Here is a 16,311-nt window from a genome sequence, read left to right as displayed (position 1 = left end):
GATCTAGTCCTGGATTTGTGTGACCTGAAGCTTGAATTTGCACCAGGAAAGGAAGGAATAGTCACTTCTTTTTTCCTATATCTAAAGCAAGTTCCCTGCTGAATCCCAGAAAGGAGACAGGGTGAGGAGCGCGGCAGGGCGAGGGGTTGTGGGGAAACAGGGGAACTTAGCTCTCCCTTCACTTTCCAGCAAACTTTTGCTGGAAAGAAGGTTCGCTGGAATATGAAGTGCTAGTGTGTGTGTGTGTGTGTGCGCGCGCGCGTGTGCGTGTAGGAACACAGTGAACATGCTGCGGCGTAGCAGGGCCCAGTGCTAGCTGGAGTCATGGGAAGGTGGCCTTCCTGCAACTGCTCACTAACCCCACACAGGCTGCTGTGCCAGCCTCCTCGGTCCCCATCTGGAACAGGCTTTGGTCTGGCTCTTCCTTCTGTGAGCCTGTGGAACTGGGGGGTGTTTTTCTGTTAATGTTCTTAGAAAAGGCTGGCGAGGGGAGAAGCAGCCAGGCTGACTTTGAACCTAATCACTGGGTGGAGCATCTTGAGGACTATGTCTTTTTTTTTTTTTTTTTAAGATTTTATTTATTTATTTTTCACGAGAGACACACAAACACACACAGAGGCAGAGACACAGGCAGAGAGACAAGCAGGCTCCTCGCAGGGAGCCCGATGTGGGCCTCGATCCCGGGACACTGATGACACCCTGAGCCGAAGGCAGATGCTCAACCGCAGAGCCACCAAGGCATCCTGAGGACTTTGTCTTTACAATGAAGAGAGGTCCTCTTTTTTTTTTTTTTAAGATTTTTTTTTAACATTATATTTATTTATTTGACACACAGAGAGAGCACAAGCAGGGGGAGCAGCAGGCAGAAGGAGAGGGAGAAGCGGGCTCCCCTCCGAGCAGGGAGCCCCATGCAGGGCTCACTCCCAGGATCCTGAGATCATGATCTGAGCCAAAGGCAGACACTTAACTGACTGAGCCACCCAGGTGCCCCAAGATTGTTTTTTGTTTTAAGTAATCTGTACACCCAATGTGGGGTTTGAACTCCCAACCCTGAGATCAAGATTCACCTGCTCTACCAACTGAGCCTGCCAGGCCCCTCTTGTATGTAAACAATGTTTACATACACTGTTTTTAAGTTTACTACAAAAATACACAGAAAAAGAAAATTGATCTTTATTTTAGGTGCCCAATTGTGAGAAACAAAAGACTACCAAATGTGTTCTTTATTTACATAGATCATATGCGGATATTTAAGGAGCTAATTTTAATTTAAATGCTCAAGTTTTTCTTATTTTGAAGCATTTTATAATCTGGACCCAAACAATTTTGTGGGACAAAGGCACCAGGGATCTTTGCTTCCCAGACCCCAACAATGCTGAGTGCATAGAACTCTCAGGCCAGTAAAATACGTGTTGTTTCCTTACTTAAAACGTTACAGTGACTTTTCATTATCTTGAGGATCACGTTGAAATTCATATTTTGACATGACCTCCATGACCTGACTCCTCCTCCCTTTGCTACCTTCATTTCTTTTTACTTGATGCCTTGGACTTTATGTTCCAAGAGACTTCTTGGCTCCACACACTTTTGCAATTTTCACTTAATTTAGGGCTGAGGGATGGTGGCCTTTTGTGATGTCCTCTCTGGAATATATCCCTCCTGCCATCTCTGCCTGACTCTGATTCATCCTTTATAACCCACCTTGGATGGCACTTATGGAAACCATCTCCAATCACTCACTTCCTAAATGGTTGGTACCCCAACTCTGGGTTCTTCTGCTCAATGTCTCTGCTGCCAGCATTGGATTATAATTTCATGCTAAGTGAATCTCTCCTCTGCCCTACACCCTCAGTGTTTGAGTTCCTTAAGGGTTAGAAATAGGACAACCGTCCTTGTCTTCCCCATCACTACCCCATACTACCACCCATCCTGATTTGAGGAAATGGAGCTTGCTGGGTGGCTGTGGGTTAGGTTTGGAGAGGGGCTGGATAGGTAGGAGAAGATTGGAAGGATGTATAGAAGGGTCCTGTATCTGGGTGAGATGGGGTTAATTTTTGATAGGAAGGATTTAGAGAAACAGGAGATAAGATACTGCTTGGAGGTATAATTCCAAAATAGCTAAATCCCTCAAGTGATACCAGTAAAGAGAAAGATAAAGGTATCAGGTAGACCTTTAGAACTGGCAAGTCCCAGAGTTCCAACTGGAAAGTTCATAGGGCAAAGTTCCTCCTTAAAAAAATCTGGTTATCAGGTAGCCACTCCGGGGGCCCATCATGCATTTGCATCTGATTCCAAGAGAAAGCACTGGCACCCTATGTGGGCGCCTCCAGTTAGTTCCTACCTTCCCTGCACCTGGTTTGAGTTTCTCCCACCACCTGGCACCCATCCAAGCCCGCTGTTAGTATTTATTTCTGGCCCACTCACCATTCATGCAGTGGGCTTCTACTGTCTTATTTGGATCTAGGCTGCATCTCAGCTACTGGATTAGGAAAAAAAAAAAAAAAAAAAAGCCAAAACAAAACAACCAACCCAGAATATAAGGAAATGAAAGGTTAGGAAAAGACAACAATAGAAAGAAACTTGAAACATTTCTCCAGGTGTAGCTCCCAGCAAATGTAAACACTGAGCCATTGAGAAGGTATGTGTTCTCTACAGAAAGGTTACCAGGCCCTTAAATCTGGGCGGGGCTGGATCAGTCCCAGTCTTTTTCAAAGTATGCATTGTGCTCTCTGTACATCAGCCTAAATTTAGAAATCAGTTTCTAGAACCACAAAGGGTGCATTCAGTCATGCCGGTTGTACCAATGATGGAGAATGAGAACAAATTGATGGACTAGTGGAATCGAGTCTCAATGTCATTAGAACAGTCAGGTCTACCATAAAGCTGATTTTGTGAATGGGGCCGGATGTCAATTCACTCTGGTACTTCTTTTGTCAATATGGAGATCAATTCCAGTTGAAGGAGAAATTATATAAAACAACAACTTCCGCGGGTTCCTATCTATTTAACAGAGTTTTAATATGATACCACTTTGGGGGCACCTTGCTAGCTCAGTCAGTTAAGCATCTGACTCTTGATTTCTGCTCAGAGTCATGAGATGGAGCCTTGTGTCAGGCTGGGTGTGGAGCCTGTTTTAAGACTGTCTCCCTCTCGCTCTGTGCCCACCCTCTGCCCCCAACCGTGCACGCATGCACACTCTCTCTCTCAAAAAAAAAATATATTTAAAAGAATAAAAAATAAATGATACCACTTTGTATAGCCAGATAATACTAATTACACATAATACATTTGTGCATCATTTAAAAAATATTGTATCAGTGATTTGGGCCTTTGGGCCTTTTATTCCACCATTAGAAAAGAGCTTTAGAAAAAAAAAAAAGAAAGAAAGAAAAGAGCTCTAGGCTCTTCTCAGGTCAGTAATTTGGGGAAGATTTATAATTTACAATTCATCCTGGCTCTTGAGTACCTAGACTGATGAGTTTATATCATAAAATGGTGAGTTCCTGGTAGAGAAATTTTAGGCAGGTTGCCTGCTATTACATAATTAAGCTCTGCTGAAACTGTAGACAGTTGAAAGATCATTTATGATGCCTCCAGCCATTGGCTGTGCTGTAATATTTGAATCATCTTTACTGGGGAATCTGTGCCCAAACATTCTTTGCTCCCCACCCCTGTGAAGGAAATAATCCGGAAACAACTGCTCTTAATTAGCTTTTAATTCCTAATCTCCAGAACAACATTATGCAAGACAGAAGAAATTGGATTACAGTATATATGAAGATTTAATTAAATATAAATACCATTATGATTGGTAAACATTCACAGAGCTTAACATGACTTGAATCCTGGCAGAAAGGATTAATGGAGCTACCACTTCAGAACTGGCAAGACCATATTTCCAACATTCTTTCATTGTCATCATTGTCTACTAATTGTATAAGATATTTTCTAGAAGCAGCAGTTGCCTTTTTTAAAAACAAAAACATGAAATGTCATTTCAATGACTCTTGAAGCAATCCAATAAAATATTTTGTGTGTCAAAGCCCTCATAGATGTATAGTATTATAATGTCAACATTATCTAACAGAAATATGTCTATTTCTCTGAACCACTACCACCACTACATCTCTTATACCCCCTTTGAGTCCACGTGGTACTATGAATAAGGCTTCAGAATGTGATGAGCACTGAGTATTATACTATATGTTGGCAAATTGAATTTAAATTTAAAAAAATGAGACAGAGGGTTAAAACAGGAAAAGAAAGAAAAGAAGTAAAGGGCTTCAGAGCCAGACAAAGTTTAAGTCCTGGCTCCCATTTTGCTAACTATGTGGTATTGGCTTTGATGTATGCTACCTCTCAGTTTACCCACTGATGGGAATAATAAACAGCACTTGGTTCCCAAAGAAGTTCTAAGTATTAAGTGACATAATGTGTATGGTGCCATGGTTCCCGGGCAGAGCCCCAGCATCCACTGTAGGGCCTGTAGAAACACAGATTGTTGGGCCCTCCCCTCAAAGAGTTTCTGATTCAGCAGGTCTGCAGCAAGCCCCAGAATCTGCATTTCTAACAAGCTCCGGGTGATACTGATGCTTCCTGTCTAGGAAGCATGCTTGGAGAACTGCGGATATCAACCATCTTTTCCAGAGATTGGCCCATTTATAGATTTGCAGCAACTCTTGTTTCTGTTGATTTCCATCAGAGACTCTCCTTGACTGAGAAAAGGCAGCCACCAGGAAAAAGGAAAATGAGCTTGTGTAAAGAAAAGCTTGATGGTGTCAGTTGCATGTAGAGGATGTCGTAAAAGTAGTGCGTAAAGGGCTAATTGGGAAATGTTCATACTGAGTAAATATCTTCTGGGCTCAGGAATGGGGCAAAACCTGCTGATGGATTTTAGCTCTGTCCTTATTAGCTTTGTGACCACAGGTAACCCTAACCTCAAACGCCTCACCTGTACCGTCCTGATAACAACAACTATTTAATAAGTTGTTCTGAGAGGGGCATCTGGTTGGCCCAGTTGGTAGATGTGTGACTCTTGGTCTCAGGATCATGAGTTTGAGCCCCACGTTGGGTGCAGAGAGTACTTAAATAAAATAAAACATAACCATAAAAATAAAAAATAAGTAGTTCTGAGAATTAAATGAAAAAGCTGAGTGTCAAGTGACAGGATAAGTGTTTATCCTCTTAATAATATGAATATATATAAAGAAAACCTTAATGTGGCCTAGAGTTCCTAAACCAACAAGGTGTTAAAATTAATGTAAATATCTTTTTACTATAAAAGGATGTCTAAAAAAATAAAAATAATAATAAAAAAAGGATGTCTACACAATGGCTCCACCACCATGTACAAGTAGATATAGATAAACCCAAAGAAAAGGAGGAGGAAGTAGAAGAAAATGTAAGCAGTTTAACATGTTGGGATGGGTACTTAATCTTTGTAACTTTGTTTTCCCTTAATGTTATCGGCGTAATTTTTGAAACTACTGAAACAGCTCACTTTGTCCTCACACGAATACTGCCAAGTGTATATTTATCTATGAGAAGTGGTTCCTTAAAAATCCAAAGGGTTTCGGTAGTGTCTTTGAGACTTTATTTTTGTGATCACATCAGGTGAAAGGAACAGGAATCGGGATTAGTAGGTTGTTTTGTTTTCTGACAGCATATGGTGAACCAGATGGGCCTTACAGAGATATTTGTTTAGAACATAATATAATTTCTTAGAAAAGGAAATCAGCACAGCCAGGACACAAAAGAAATGTGAGCTTTTTCGCAATCATTCAATACAGGTTTTTGCTGGCGCAGCCACATCCTTCCCATTTTGGGTGTTCAACTTCCTCAAAGTGAAAACAAACTTTGCCCCTCCTAGCTACTTACACAGGGATAATTTATGAGTTCCAGTACCAAATTCACCAACACGCAACAACACCATAACCCCCTTGTGCCCATCAGTCAGTTTCTACAACTACCAACATACTGCACAAACTCAAAGCCGGAAAACAAAATCTATGAAAAATTGTTGAATTGATTCTAATATTCAGAAATGAGTAGCTTCCTCTTTTCAAAGGAAAGATAAAATTCCAATATAAAGTTCCTAAGGAAATATAAAATATGCTTTCTACATATCCCATAATAATGATTTCCTGAAAAGTGAAAATCTTTTTATCCAGCCTAATCTTATAGGATATATGACATCAACCAGACTGTGTTTTTGTCTTCCTTTTTTTTTTTTTTTTTAAATGAACAAAGCCGAATCTACAGACTCTTTAAGCCTTTAGCCTTTACAAGCAAGAGTCAGAATAATGCTTGTTAATATTTCTCTTCTCTTGGCCTTCCTCTTCCTGCCCGGGAAAATGGGAGGACGATGTTACTAAAAGTAGTAAACCGATTTAGTGGGATAGACTGTTCATGTGCAGTGTTTTGTGATACTTTTGTTCCTCTCTTGCTACTACTGAATATCCACTTCCTCTATTTAGGGGGCGGAAAAGGACAAATAGATAGTCTTCCTATTTTAGGAGTCTCTGTATGTTTGACCGTGGAAATAACACAAGGATCTTTTGCTGTCAGCTACATATGAATGTATTTTCCATTATCACTTGTTCTCATAGAATTCAATTAAACTCCCCCACCCAACCCACCAAAAAATATATATGTGTAGAATAATGCATTTCACAGCAGTGGCTCTGACTTGCTACTATTTCTTTTCAAAGATGTTTGTAAAAGAGCCAGAAGAATCTCTGGGTAGCTCTAACAGTGAGAGTTTTAGATGATTCCCAAGGACACTCAAGAATCAGAACAGCAGGGGCACCTGGTTGGCTCAGTCCCTGAAGCCTCTGACTCTTGATTTTTGGTTCAGGTCATGATCTCAGGGCTGTGGGATCCAGGCCCAAGTAGGGCTCCCAGCTCAGCAGGGAGTCTGCTTAAGATTCTCTCTCTCCCTCCCTATCTTCCCCTCCCACCCCTCATTCTCTCACCCCCCTGAAGTAAATAAATACATCTTAAAAAAAAAAAAAGAATTAGAATAGCAGTGTGTGGACTTTGAGTTTTTAAACACTTCACACCACACACCTAAAAACAGCAGAATACTAAAGAAATGGACAAGTGTCATGAGCCTGGTGTGAATGTTTCATTTTCCTTTTTACAAGTTCTTCAAACTCCAGCCACTGGACCATGTAAGAAGGGCACATTTCTTCTTGTTTCTGGAGAGTACTTTCTGGGCACACCCATAAATACTGAGCTAGGCAGAGCCGCGAGGCCCTCTGGAGCCAGACTGCGTGGCTTCAAATGCAGTTTTGCAGATTCCTACTGTATACAATTTGAGACAAATGATATAATCACTTGAATCTCAGTTTCTGTGTTTGTAAAATGGGACGATAATCGTACCTACCATTGTCAGTGAATTATGTGCAGTAATACTTATCAGTTGCCAAAAATGGTGCTTGGTGCCTGGTAAGTATTAATAACTGTGAGGTTTTTTATTTTGGTTTTGTTTCTTTATTCCACCCAGTTGTCCTCATTAAGAGACATCAGGTACTGGAAAAATGCAAGTTTTCCATGATGCAGAGGCTTCTGAAATTACTACAAAGGATCTGGACGATTTTCTAGAACTCAGAATCAGCTTGAATTTCCCCCTCCCCTCAGCTTCCAATACTACTGTTCCGTGTGGGTAAATAAGAGGAACAGAGTAACTGATGGTAGGACACTGGTTAGTGAGAGTGCTTGTCTCACGTGCATCATGGGTAGGTGCGCAAACTCGTGCTTAGGGGCAAAGAAACACAGGTGAACAACAACAATCCTACATCAATGTTGACATCTTGACTTGTGAGGATACCTGCAACTTACAGATGCATTGAATCTCCTCTCTCTGCCCCAAGTGAAAAAAAAAAGCACTATTGTCTCCTCTAGAATGAGGTGCCCCCTGAAACAAGGTGTCTCAGTAAGGGACATTTGGTCCATCTCCCTGTCAACTTCCATCCATTGAGTTGTGTGTGTGTTTGTGGTGTGTGCATGTATGTGTTGGAACCTCTTGGGGACATTTTATATTGTGAAGTGATTAAGCTATTTAATTGTGTATCTGTATTTTGGAATGGGATTATTTCTTCATTAAAAAATGTTCTTAAAAACACTAAAAAACAAATAAGGACACGTGCCGAATGAAAGAGGCTTGGCCTCATTGACCTTCAGAGTCCTCCAGTGGTCCACATGGAATTGAGAACCGGGGTAGAATGAAGTATGTGGGTCCCCTTCCCTCAAAAGAGAGGGGACTCAAATCATGGCTTCTTCTATCTTGTGATGTTGGACAAATCCCTTCAACTCTTCATACTTCATTTCCTTAACCAGAGCATGATACCGCTAATCTCATGGTAGTGATGGGAAAGGAGCCATGTGTTGAAAGACATAAATAAAGTAGTAACTCTTACCTGTACCATAACTCTAGAACTGGTAACTTATAACTCCAGTCGTAGCTCTAAAGCCTGGAATGCCCCTCCTGACACACAAAAGAAGGTACTCACTGAATGTGGTTTTGGTTTTGGTTTTGGTTTAAATGGACCATACTAGAAAGAGTAAAGAACATGGAACAGTGACTTCACGAAAAACAAGATGACTTTGTGTAATTTCATTCTGGAGTTGGAAGGGATATTGCCATCATTTAGGCTTAGAGAAACCAAGCCCAGGAAGGTGACCTGCGTTAGCAGCTGAAGTGAGTCTTGAAGATGGGACTTCCAAGTCATAATACAATGGTCTGTCCATTTAGTGGTTCTCACAATTTCTCTCTGAAATTCTCTAGATTTTGGAGCAAAAAGGCTGTAACATTTTGATATATATGTTATCTAATACTGAAAGATAGATGTTAATGGTCAGATTCTATAAACGTGTTCGGAATTCATCAAAAAATAATACTAATTTTTCTCAAGTGAAAAATTTTATTGTTACACTACAAAATGGAGTTTTTATTTTTTTCATTTAAATTTAATTTGCCAATATAGTATAACACCCAGTGCTGATCACATCACGTGTCCTCCTTAATGCCCGTTACCCAGTTACCCTTTATCCTCCCACCCCTCCACAGCCACTCCCAATTTGTTTCCCAGAGTCAAGAGTCTCTCCTGGTTTATCTCCCTCTCTGATTTTCCCCTTTTAGTTTCAGCCCCACATGGGGCTTGCTGCTTAGTGGGGAGTTTGCTTCTCCCTTTCCCTCTGCCTAACACTCCCTCTGCTTGTGTGCTCTCTCACTGATAAACAAATAAATAAAATCTTTTTAAAAAACCCTCAAAAACAAATAGGCTTTGTGTTAGGTGATATTGCCCTACCAAAGGCAATATGGGTATTTTGAGCATTTTCAAGGTGGGCTAGACTATGCATTGATGTTCCGTAGGTTAGGTGTATTAAATGTATTTTCAACTTGATATTTTCCTTTTTCTTAACTTTAAAAAATATTTTATTTATTTATTTATTTGAGAGAGAGTGAGAGAGAGCATGAACAGGGGGGATAGGGAGAAACAGACTCCCCACTGAGTGAGAAGCCCGATGTGGGACTTGATTCTAGAACCCCAGGATCATGACCTGAGCCAAAGGCAGATACTTAACTGACTGAGCCACCCAGACGCCCTTCAGCTTGATATTTTCCATTTAGAGTGGGTTTATTGGGACTTAATCCAATAATAACAAACTTAATTTGTAACATCACAAACTTAATTGGAAGAATATATGAATAACAAAAGCTATTTCACTTTTATTCCAGAAACAAGTGACTCACAAAACTTCCATTGTGAGTCCTTTCAGTCAGCATACGAGGACATCATAACGAGCAAGTCACAACATCCCAATATGATCTCTTACCAGAACTCATTTGGTGGGGTGCCTGGCTGGCCCAGTAGGTAGAAGATGCAACTCTTAATCTCTTAATCTCAGGGTTGTTCGTTCAAGCCTCCCATTGGGTGTGGAGCCTACTTAAAAAACAAACCAACAAAAAAACTCATATAGAAGATTTGTCTAGATTTGTAGGTGGCTTGAGTTTATCTTTTACTATAAATTGAACGATGTATTAGTTATTGGTCTTGATCTAAATATGTCCGTAAGTCAGAGTTTCTAAAATATTGAAATAATTAACATAGAAATCAAGTACTTAAAAATCAGGGCCTCGAAAACTGAAAGCTGGACACTCAAAATGGGCACTGTGATCCCAAGGGTGACCCTGGGCAGAGGAAAGGGGGCAGGCAAGGAACCAAAGGGGCCAATGTTCCTTTGAAGTCTGATCTTTTATTTTACAAATTTATAAGAATATCACATTCCTTCACATCAATAACATTCCTAAACTTTTTACTGAAATATTACATATACATAAAACTGCACTTATTGGAATTGATCACTGAATTTTCAAGCTGATCCTTACCTGAGTAACCCGCACAAGAATATATGTTACAGCTAGCACTCCAGGAAACCCTTCCAGGCACTTCCAAGAGTGACAGCCATCCCCACCCCTTAAATGACTTTTGCCTGTCTTTGTGTTGTTATGTAACTTCGAATTGTAGCCCAGTGCTTCTTATCCAGATGTTCAGGTTCAATAGATGTTTCCAGAAGAAATGCTAGGCCTGTCCTGTGACTTTCTGTATTTCTAAAAACTGCTGCAGAATAGGGGTTGCAGGAAAGGGGATGGAGGGTGGGGGATACCCACATACCCGGGGCACATCCCAAGACTCTTCCTCCCATGTTTCTTCTCTTTTGAAAGTTTATTTAGATGTTTCTCATATTTGCAGAAGAAGACTGTAAACAGAAGAACTACTTCTCCAGTTCTGTATAAAAGATGGCTTGCTATAGATAGGCACTTAGTTTCCAGAATTAGCAACCTTTATATATACCCCGGTACATGCAGCAACAAATGGAACTTACCACTGACCTTTAACTCCTTTGGACCTGTCTTGGGTTGAAAATAGGGATTAAAATTAGACAAGTCTTAATGCCAGCATGATTTTTTATTTGGCTGCTTTTACATGGAATTAGAAGGAATGTTTTACAATTTACGATAAATTCTTGATTTACGTCCAACTGGTTGTAGCCTGGTCCTTGTTTTGAAGGTGAAGGAGGTAGTGTTTCCTGGACAAGATGAAAATTTGTCTAATGGATTTGTTAAGAACCTTTTCCCAGACAACAAATGAAGTAGTACAGGGCATGCTATGCTCTGGTGACTCCAATAGAGAGCAACCCTGACATGAAATCCTTTATCGTGTAATGGAGTGAGAAGAGGTCTATCTGGTGAATGCTTTTATTTGAAAGAGTCACATAAAATTTAGGAAATGCCACTTGAAGGGCAAATAACTTTTTAAAAAAATTTTTTTATTGGAGTTCAATTTGCCAACATATAGCATAACACCCAGTGCTCATCCCGCTAAGTGGAAGGGCAAATAACTTAATTGAAGCTGCAAATATCTATTTGTTTAAATCACAGAGAAAATGATAGTACTTGATGTTTATATGTTGCAAGTCACAACAGAATCTCTCATTTCTAGAATCTATCAAAACTTAAGTCCTAAGGAAACAGTTTTTTGAATTGATAAACCTATGAAAGTGGTAAATGTGTACATAAGGACTGTCCAGACTCATTTATAAAGAACCCTAACCCATTTCTCTCTCTCTCTCTCTCTCTCTCTCTCTCTCCTCTCCCTCTCTCTCTCTTTTTAAGGCCTGCTATCGGATGTGGCTTATGAGCTGCCAGTCTCTTTTTTAAGAGAGAGAGAGTGAGAGAAAGCATGCATGTGAGCAGAGGAGGGGCAGAGAGAGGGAGAAAGAGAAAGATTGAATCTTAAGCAGGCTCCACACTCAGCAGTGTAGAGCCCATCTCAGGGCTTGAACTCATGACCTTAAGATCATGACCTGAGCTGAAATCAAGAATTGGACGCTTAACTGACTGAGCCACCCAGGTGCCCGCCCCAGCACCCCATGGTAAAAGCCACTTGTGAAAGGTTATTTGCAATCTATATCCAATATAGGTTAGTCAACTAGTTAATAGCTGTGTTGAAGTCTTAAGGTGACATGGAAGTATTTATTTGTCTAAGAAGATGCTTTATGAAATGCTTTTTTTAAAAAAATTCCAGTATAGTTAACATAGAGTGCTGTATTAATTTCAGGTGTACAATATAGTGATTCAACACTGCCATACATCACCCTGTTTCTTGGTTTCTCTCTCTCTTTTTGCCCATTTTTTTTTGTTTCTGAAATTCCACGTATGAGTGAAATCATATGGTATTTGTCCTTCTCTGACTGATGTATTTTACTAAGCATAATATCCTCTAGCTCCATCCATATAGTTTCAAATGGTAAGATTTCATTCTTTTTTTAAATATTTATTTATTTATTTATTCATGATATACAGAGAGAGAGAGGCAGAGACACAGGATGAGGGAGAAGCAGGCCCATGCCAGGAGCCTGACGCGGGACTCGATCCCGGGACTCCAGGATCGCGCCCTGGACCAAAGGCAGGTGCTAAACTGCTGAGCCACCCAGGGATCCCCCAAGATTTCATTCTTTTTTATAGCTAAGTAATATGCCACATCTTTATCCATTCATTTATTGATGGACACTTGTTGGGCTGCTTTCATAATTTGACTATTGTGAATTATGTTGCTAGAAATAGCAGGGTATTTTTGTGGGTTTCCGGTAAATAGCCAGTAAGTAGCACAATTACTGGATCATAGGGTAGTTCTATTTTTAACTTTTTGAGGAACCTCCATACTTCTCCACAATGGCTGCACCAGTTTGCGTTACCAACAGTGCATGAGGGTTCCTTTTTCTCCACATCCTTAACACTTGTTTCTTATGAAATTGTGTTTTCTCAATGATTGTTATCTGTAGGTGTAAGATTTTGTAACATTTTGGTTTCTTTTTTTAACTTTCATTTTTGTTCTTTGTACTTTTATGCATTATTTGAACCCATTCTAATAACCAGGGTTCAGTTTTTCACAAATTAATGAGTAATATTTTTCGGAAAAGAAAAAGAAAAGATTCACCAGGCGGATGTGCCACAAAGCTTGACACTGGCTAATTTGGGGGAGCTGGAAAATAAACAACTGGTCTCTTTGAACTTTTCTGTGCTTTTACAATCCCTAAAACTTAAAATTGCTTTATCTGGTGAAAAATGAAATCGCTCCTTACTGAGGCACAATGGTTGGTATTTGAGAAGCTAAAAAGTATTATCCTTACGAAGAGATGTTCAATAAAATATTCTGTGAAGAACAAGTGTTCTCCACTCTAGCTATGCATTAAAATAATATGGGCATTTTCAAAAACACCAGTATCTGGACCTTACCCCTGACCAGCGAAGATGGAAGACCAATTCAGGAATTCCCAAAAGGGTGGCAGGACAGCCCAGTGTGTGTGGACAGTGATGCACGGTGAGGTGAGCAGCGTGAAAGATGAGGTCTAGAAACCGAGTATTACAAACTACATGTTGACAGGGCCGGATAGACAATATGAGTGAGTGGAGCATGGTGGGGGACCAGGGTGGTAGGAGATTTCCTGGCTTCTTAAAGCCCCAGAGAATTGTTGTCAAGGGACACTGGCAGTCCAAACTTCTGTGGGGAACCTTCTGGTTTTTTTCAGTGTTCAACCTCCACTTCTACGAGGGTTGAACCAAATAGGCCTGCGATCGGATGTGGCTTATGAGCTGCCAGTCTGCTGTGTGTAGTCTAGGGACAGGATCGAAACAATCGTTTTGTTGTCATGGTCAGTATTTCGATATCTTCCTGGCCAGATGCGAATGATAGCATCGAACTAATGGTCCCAGATAGGATTTCGGTTCTGAGGAGCTAGCTGGGGCTGGCTGCTTGACTAGGGACAGTCTGAAGCAAAAAAGTTAAAAATACCAGTTGAGAGTCAAGCTTTTGAGGAAGGAGATAAATGTCACACTGGGTCCAGGGGTGGGGGGGTGGGGGGGACAGAAGCAGCCCTGTAAAATGAGTAATTGTGTAAGGAGTCAGAATTCTTGTAAGACGTAGAATGGGGGTACCCAGAGGAGAGGTTTGGGTTGATGGCAAGTCTGAATGTGCTTTCATTTGTTGGGGGATGAGTGGTTGGTGGGTAAGCATCTCAGAGTGGCTTGAAGAAACACACGGGCCGGAGGTTCAAAGTACTCCTGCATCCCTCACTAAAAGAGGAGGGCACAAGGTCAACGCTGATTATAGAAAAAGCCATGTAGTGGCATCGCCAATGAAGTGGACAGAGTAGAGGCAATCATAATTCTCTTGGTGAGAGATCTCAAGGCCCTGAATTAGGACAGCGCCAGCAAAGGGAATCATCACTGTTATAAGCCACGTAGAGTTTAAAGAACCCCTGGTCCATTGGAAATCAGTTGGGGGCTCCCTTACTGCACCAAATGGCCAAGTCTTGGCTGGAAGGGATTCACTAGTGGAGTGGATTTGGGTTCATTGGGAAGGTGAAGGATTTTGAAAACTGTCACATGGTTTAGTGGAGGAAAGAAAGGCAAGTTGACAGCCTGTTAGCCTGGAAGTAGTGAAACTGAAGGTCTTCACCGTCTTAGAAAAATGTGCCATAATTAAAAGGGTATTTCACAAGATGTAAAGGTGATAAGCAGCCAAAGAGAAAAGTAGGCAGAGGGTCAATGGGTCAAGGTCAGCCTTTAGGTCAGGATTGTAGTGAAACGTGAACTGCTCTGGGTCAAAGATTTTCCACCTTCCTACTTGTGTCACTGACCTTCTCTGTTCTTCACTCTCCAGGAAAGACGAATATAGGTGTCTGAGGTGCTAGTAGAAATATTAATAAATATAAGCCCTTCTGGTTACAGTAGGGCCAAAGGCTCCAAGAACATCTCATTCATAGCTTTACCCTCAACATCTAGTCTAGAACACAAGAAACATTCAAGAAAACTGAATAACTGGGTAATTGATCTTGAAAAAAAAAATCAGTAAGTTATTTAGTACGTCCACACGCCTGGGCAATTCACTTAAGTTTCCTAGGCTCTAGTTTTCACGGCATGCCAATGAGAAGGAATATGTTAAAATATTAGAGCATATTAAAATGTCTAAAATCCCTTCAAGTCTAAAATTCTGGGGTTTTCTTCCTTTACTCATTTCATCTTTTCCTTTTACAACCAAAGAAGAATCAATTTGTTGACAATAACTGGAGGTGTTGTGGGGTTTTTTTGTTTTGTTTTGTTCTGTTTTAAAGATTTAATTTATTTATGCATGTGAGACACACAGAGAGAGGCAGAGACACAGGCAGGGGGAGAAGCAGGCTCCATGCGGGGAGCCCGATGCGGGACTCGATCTCAGGACCCCAGGATCAGGACCTGAACTGAAGGCATATGCTCAACCACTGAGCCACCCAGGAGCCCCGACGGGTGTCGTTTTAAGGATACTATGCTGTGATCTCAAAGACAGCAGAACTCCAGAAAATATCCATAGGAAACAAGACAGGATCTCTTTTAGTAAGTTTTTTGTGTTAAAAATCCTAGCTGAGTAACGAGCAACACTTTGTAGGTAAAAACAAAACGTACCTTTTTATTGCTACCCATGACCCCAACCAACAATGAAAAGGCTACGCATTACTCCACACTACATTTCCCTATTAGGTAGTTTTCCTTTTTTTTTTTTTTTTTTGTCGTTGTTAAAGTGAATCACCAGTGAACATTCTGCATTTCTTTTTCTTTTGTTGAATTAGTCTTAGGATATTTGCAAGTACAGTTACTAAGTCAGCAAAGCCAGTAAGCCTTGGAGGTCCATAAATAAACATATTAGAAGTATAAAAGCAAGAACATTAAAGGAGGTTTTGTAAACTAAAAAGAATATGTTCATTTTATGCACAAATATTTACATGATTTTATTAATAATGTACAATTTCATGTCCTCAGTCAGGGCAGTTTTGCCTCCCAGGGGACATTTGGCTACATCTGAAGACATTTTGGGTTATCACCGGGGGCAGGGAGTGGGAGGTAGGAGGACAGAACAGGTGTGGGGACTGCTGGTGGCATCTAGGGCAGAGAGACCAGGGAGACTAGGGCAGCTGCTATGCATCCTCCAAAGCACAGGACAGGCCCCCACAGCAATAATCCAGCCAGATGTCCGTAGCACCAAGGTGGGTAAACTTGCTTCTGCTTCTAGTAAAGAAGCAATCTCTTCCACAGCTACAGCTGTCCCCATGATTTTAATAGAGGGATTATGCTTTCGACCACTTATTTAGTGAAGTATGCCAAGCCCTGTGCTAAGCACAACACATACGTTCTCTTATTTATTTATTTATTTATTTATATATTTATTTTTTTATTTATGATTTCATTTATTTACTCAAGAGAGACACAGG

The 16,311-nt window shown here is 40.7% G+C and overlaps 1 protein-coding gene across 3 annotated transcripts in view; it reads left to right on the top strand.

Moving 5' to 3' along the window:
- Window positions 1-16,311, top strand: part of GCNT2 (glucosaminyl (N-acetyl) transferase 2 (I blood group)) — an 82,607-nt gene that overhangs the window by 52,166 nt on the left and 14,130 nt on the right. The window lies entirely within an intron of this gene.

Source organism: Canis lupus, chromosome 37, assembly GCF_048164855.1.
Source record: "Canis lupus baileyi chromosome 37, mCanLup2.hap1, whole genome shotgun sequence".
NCBI lineage: Eukaryota > Metazoa > Chordata > Mammalia > Carnivora > Canidae > Canis > Canis lupus.
The sequence above is the reverse complement of the archived record's forward strand: the minus strand, read 5'-3'. Positions and strand labels throughout refer to the sequence as shown.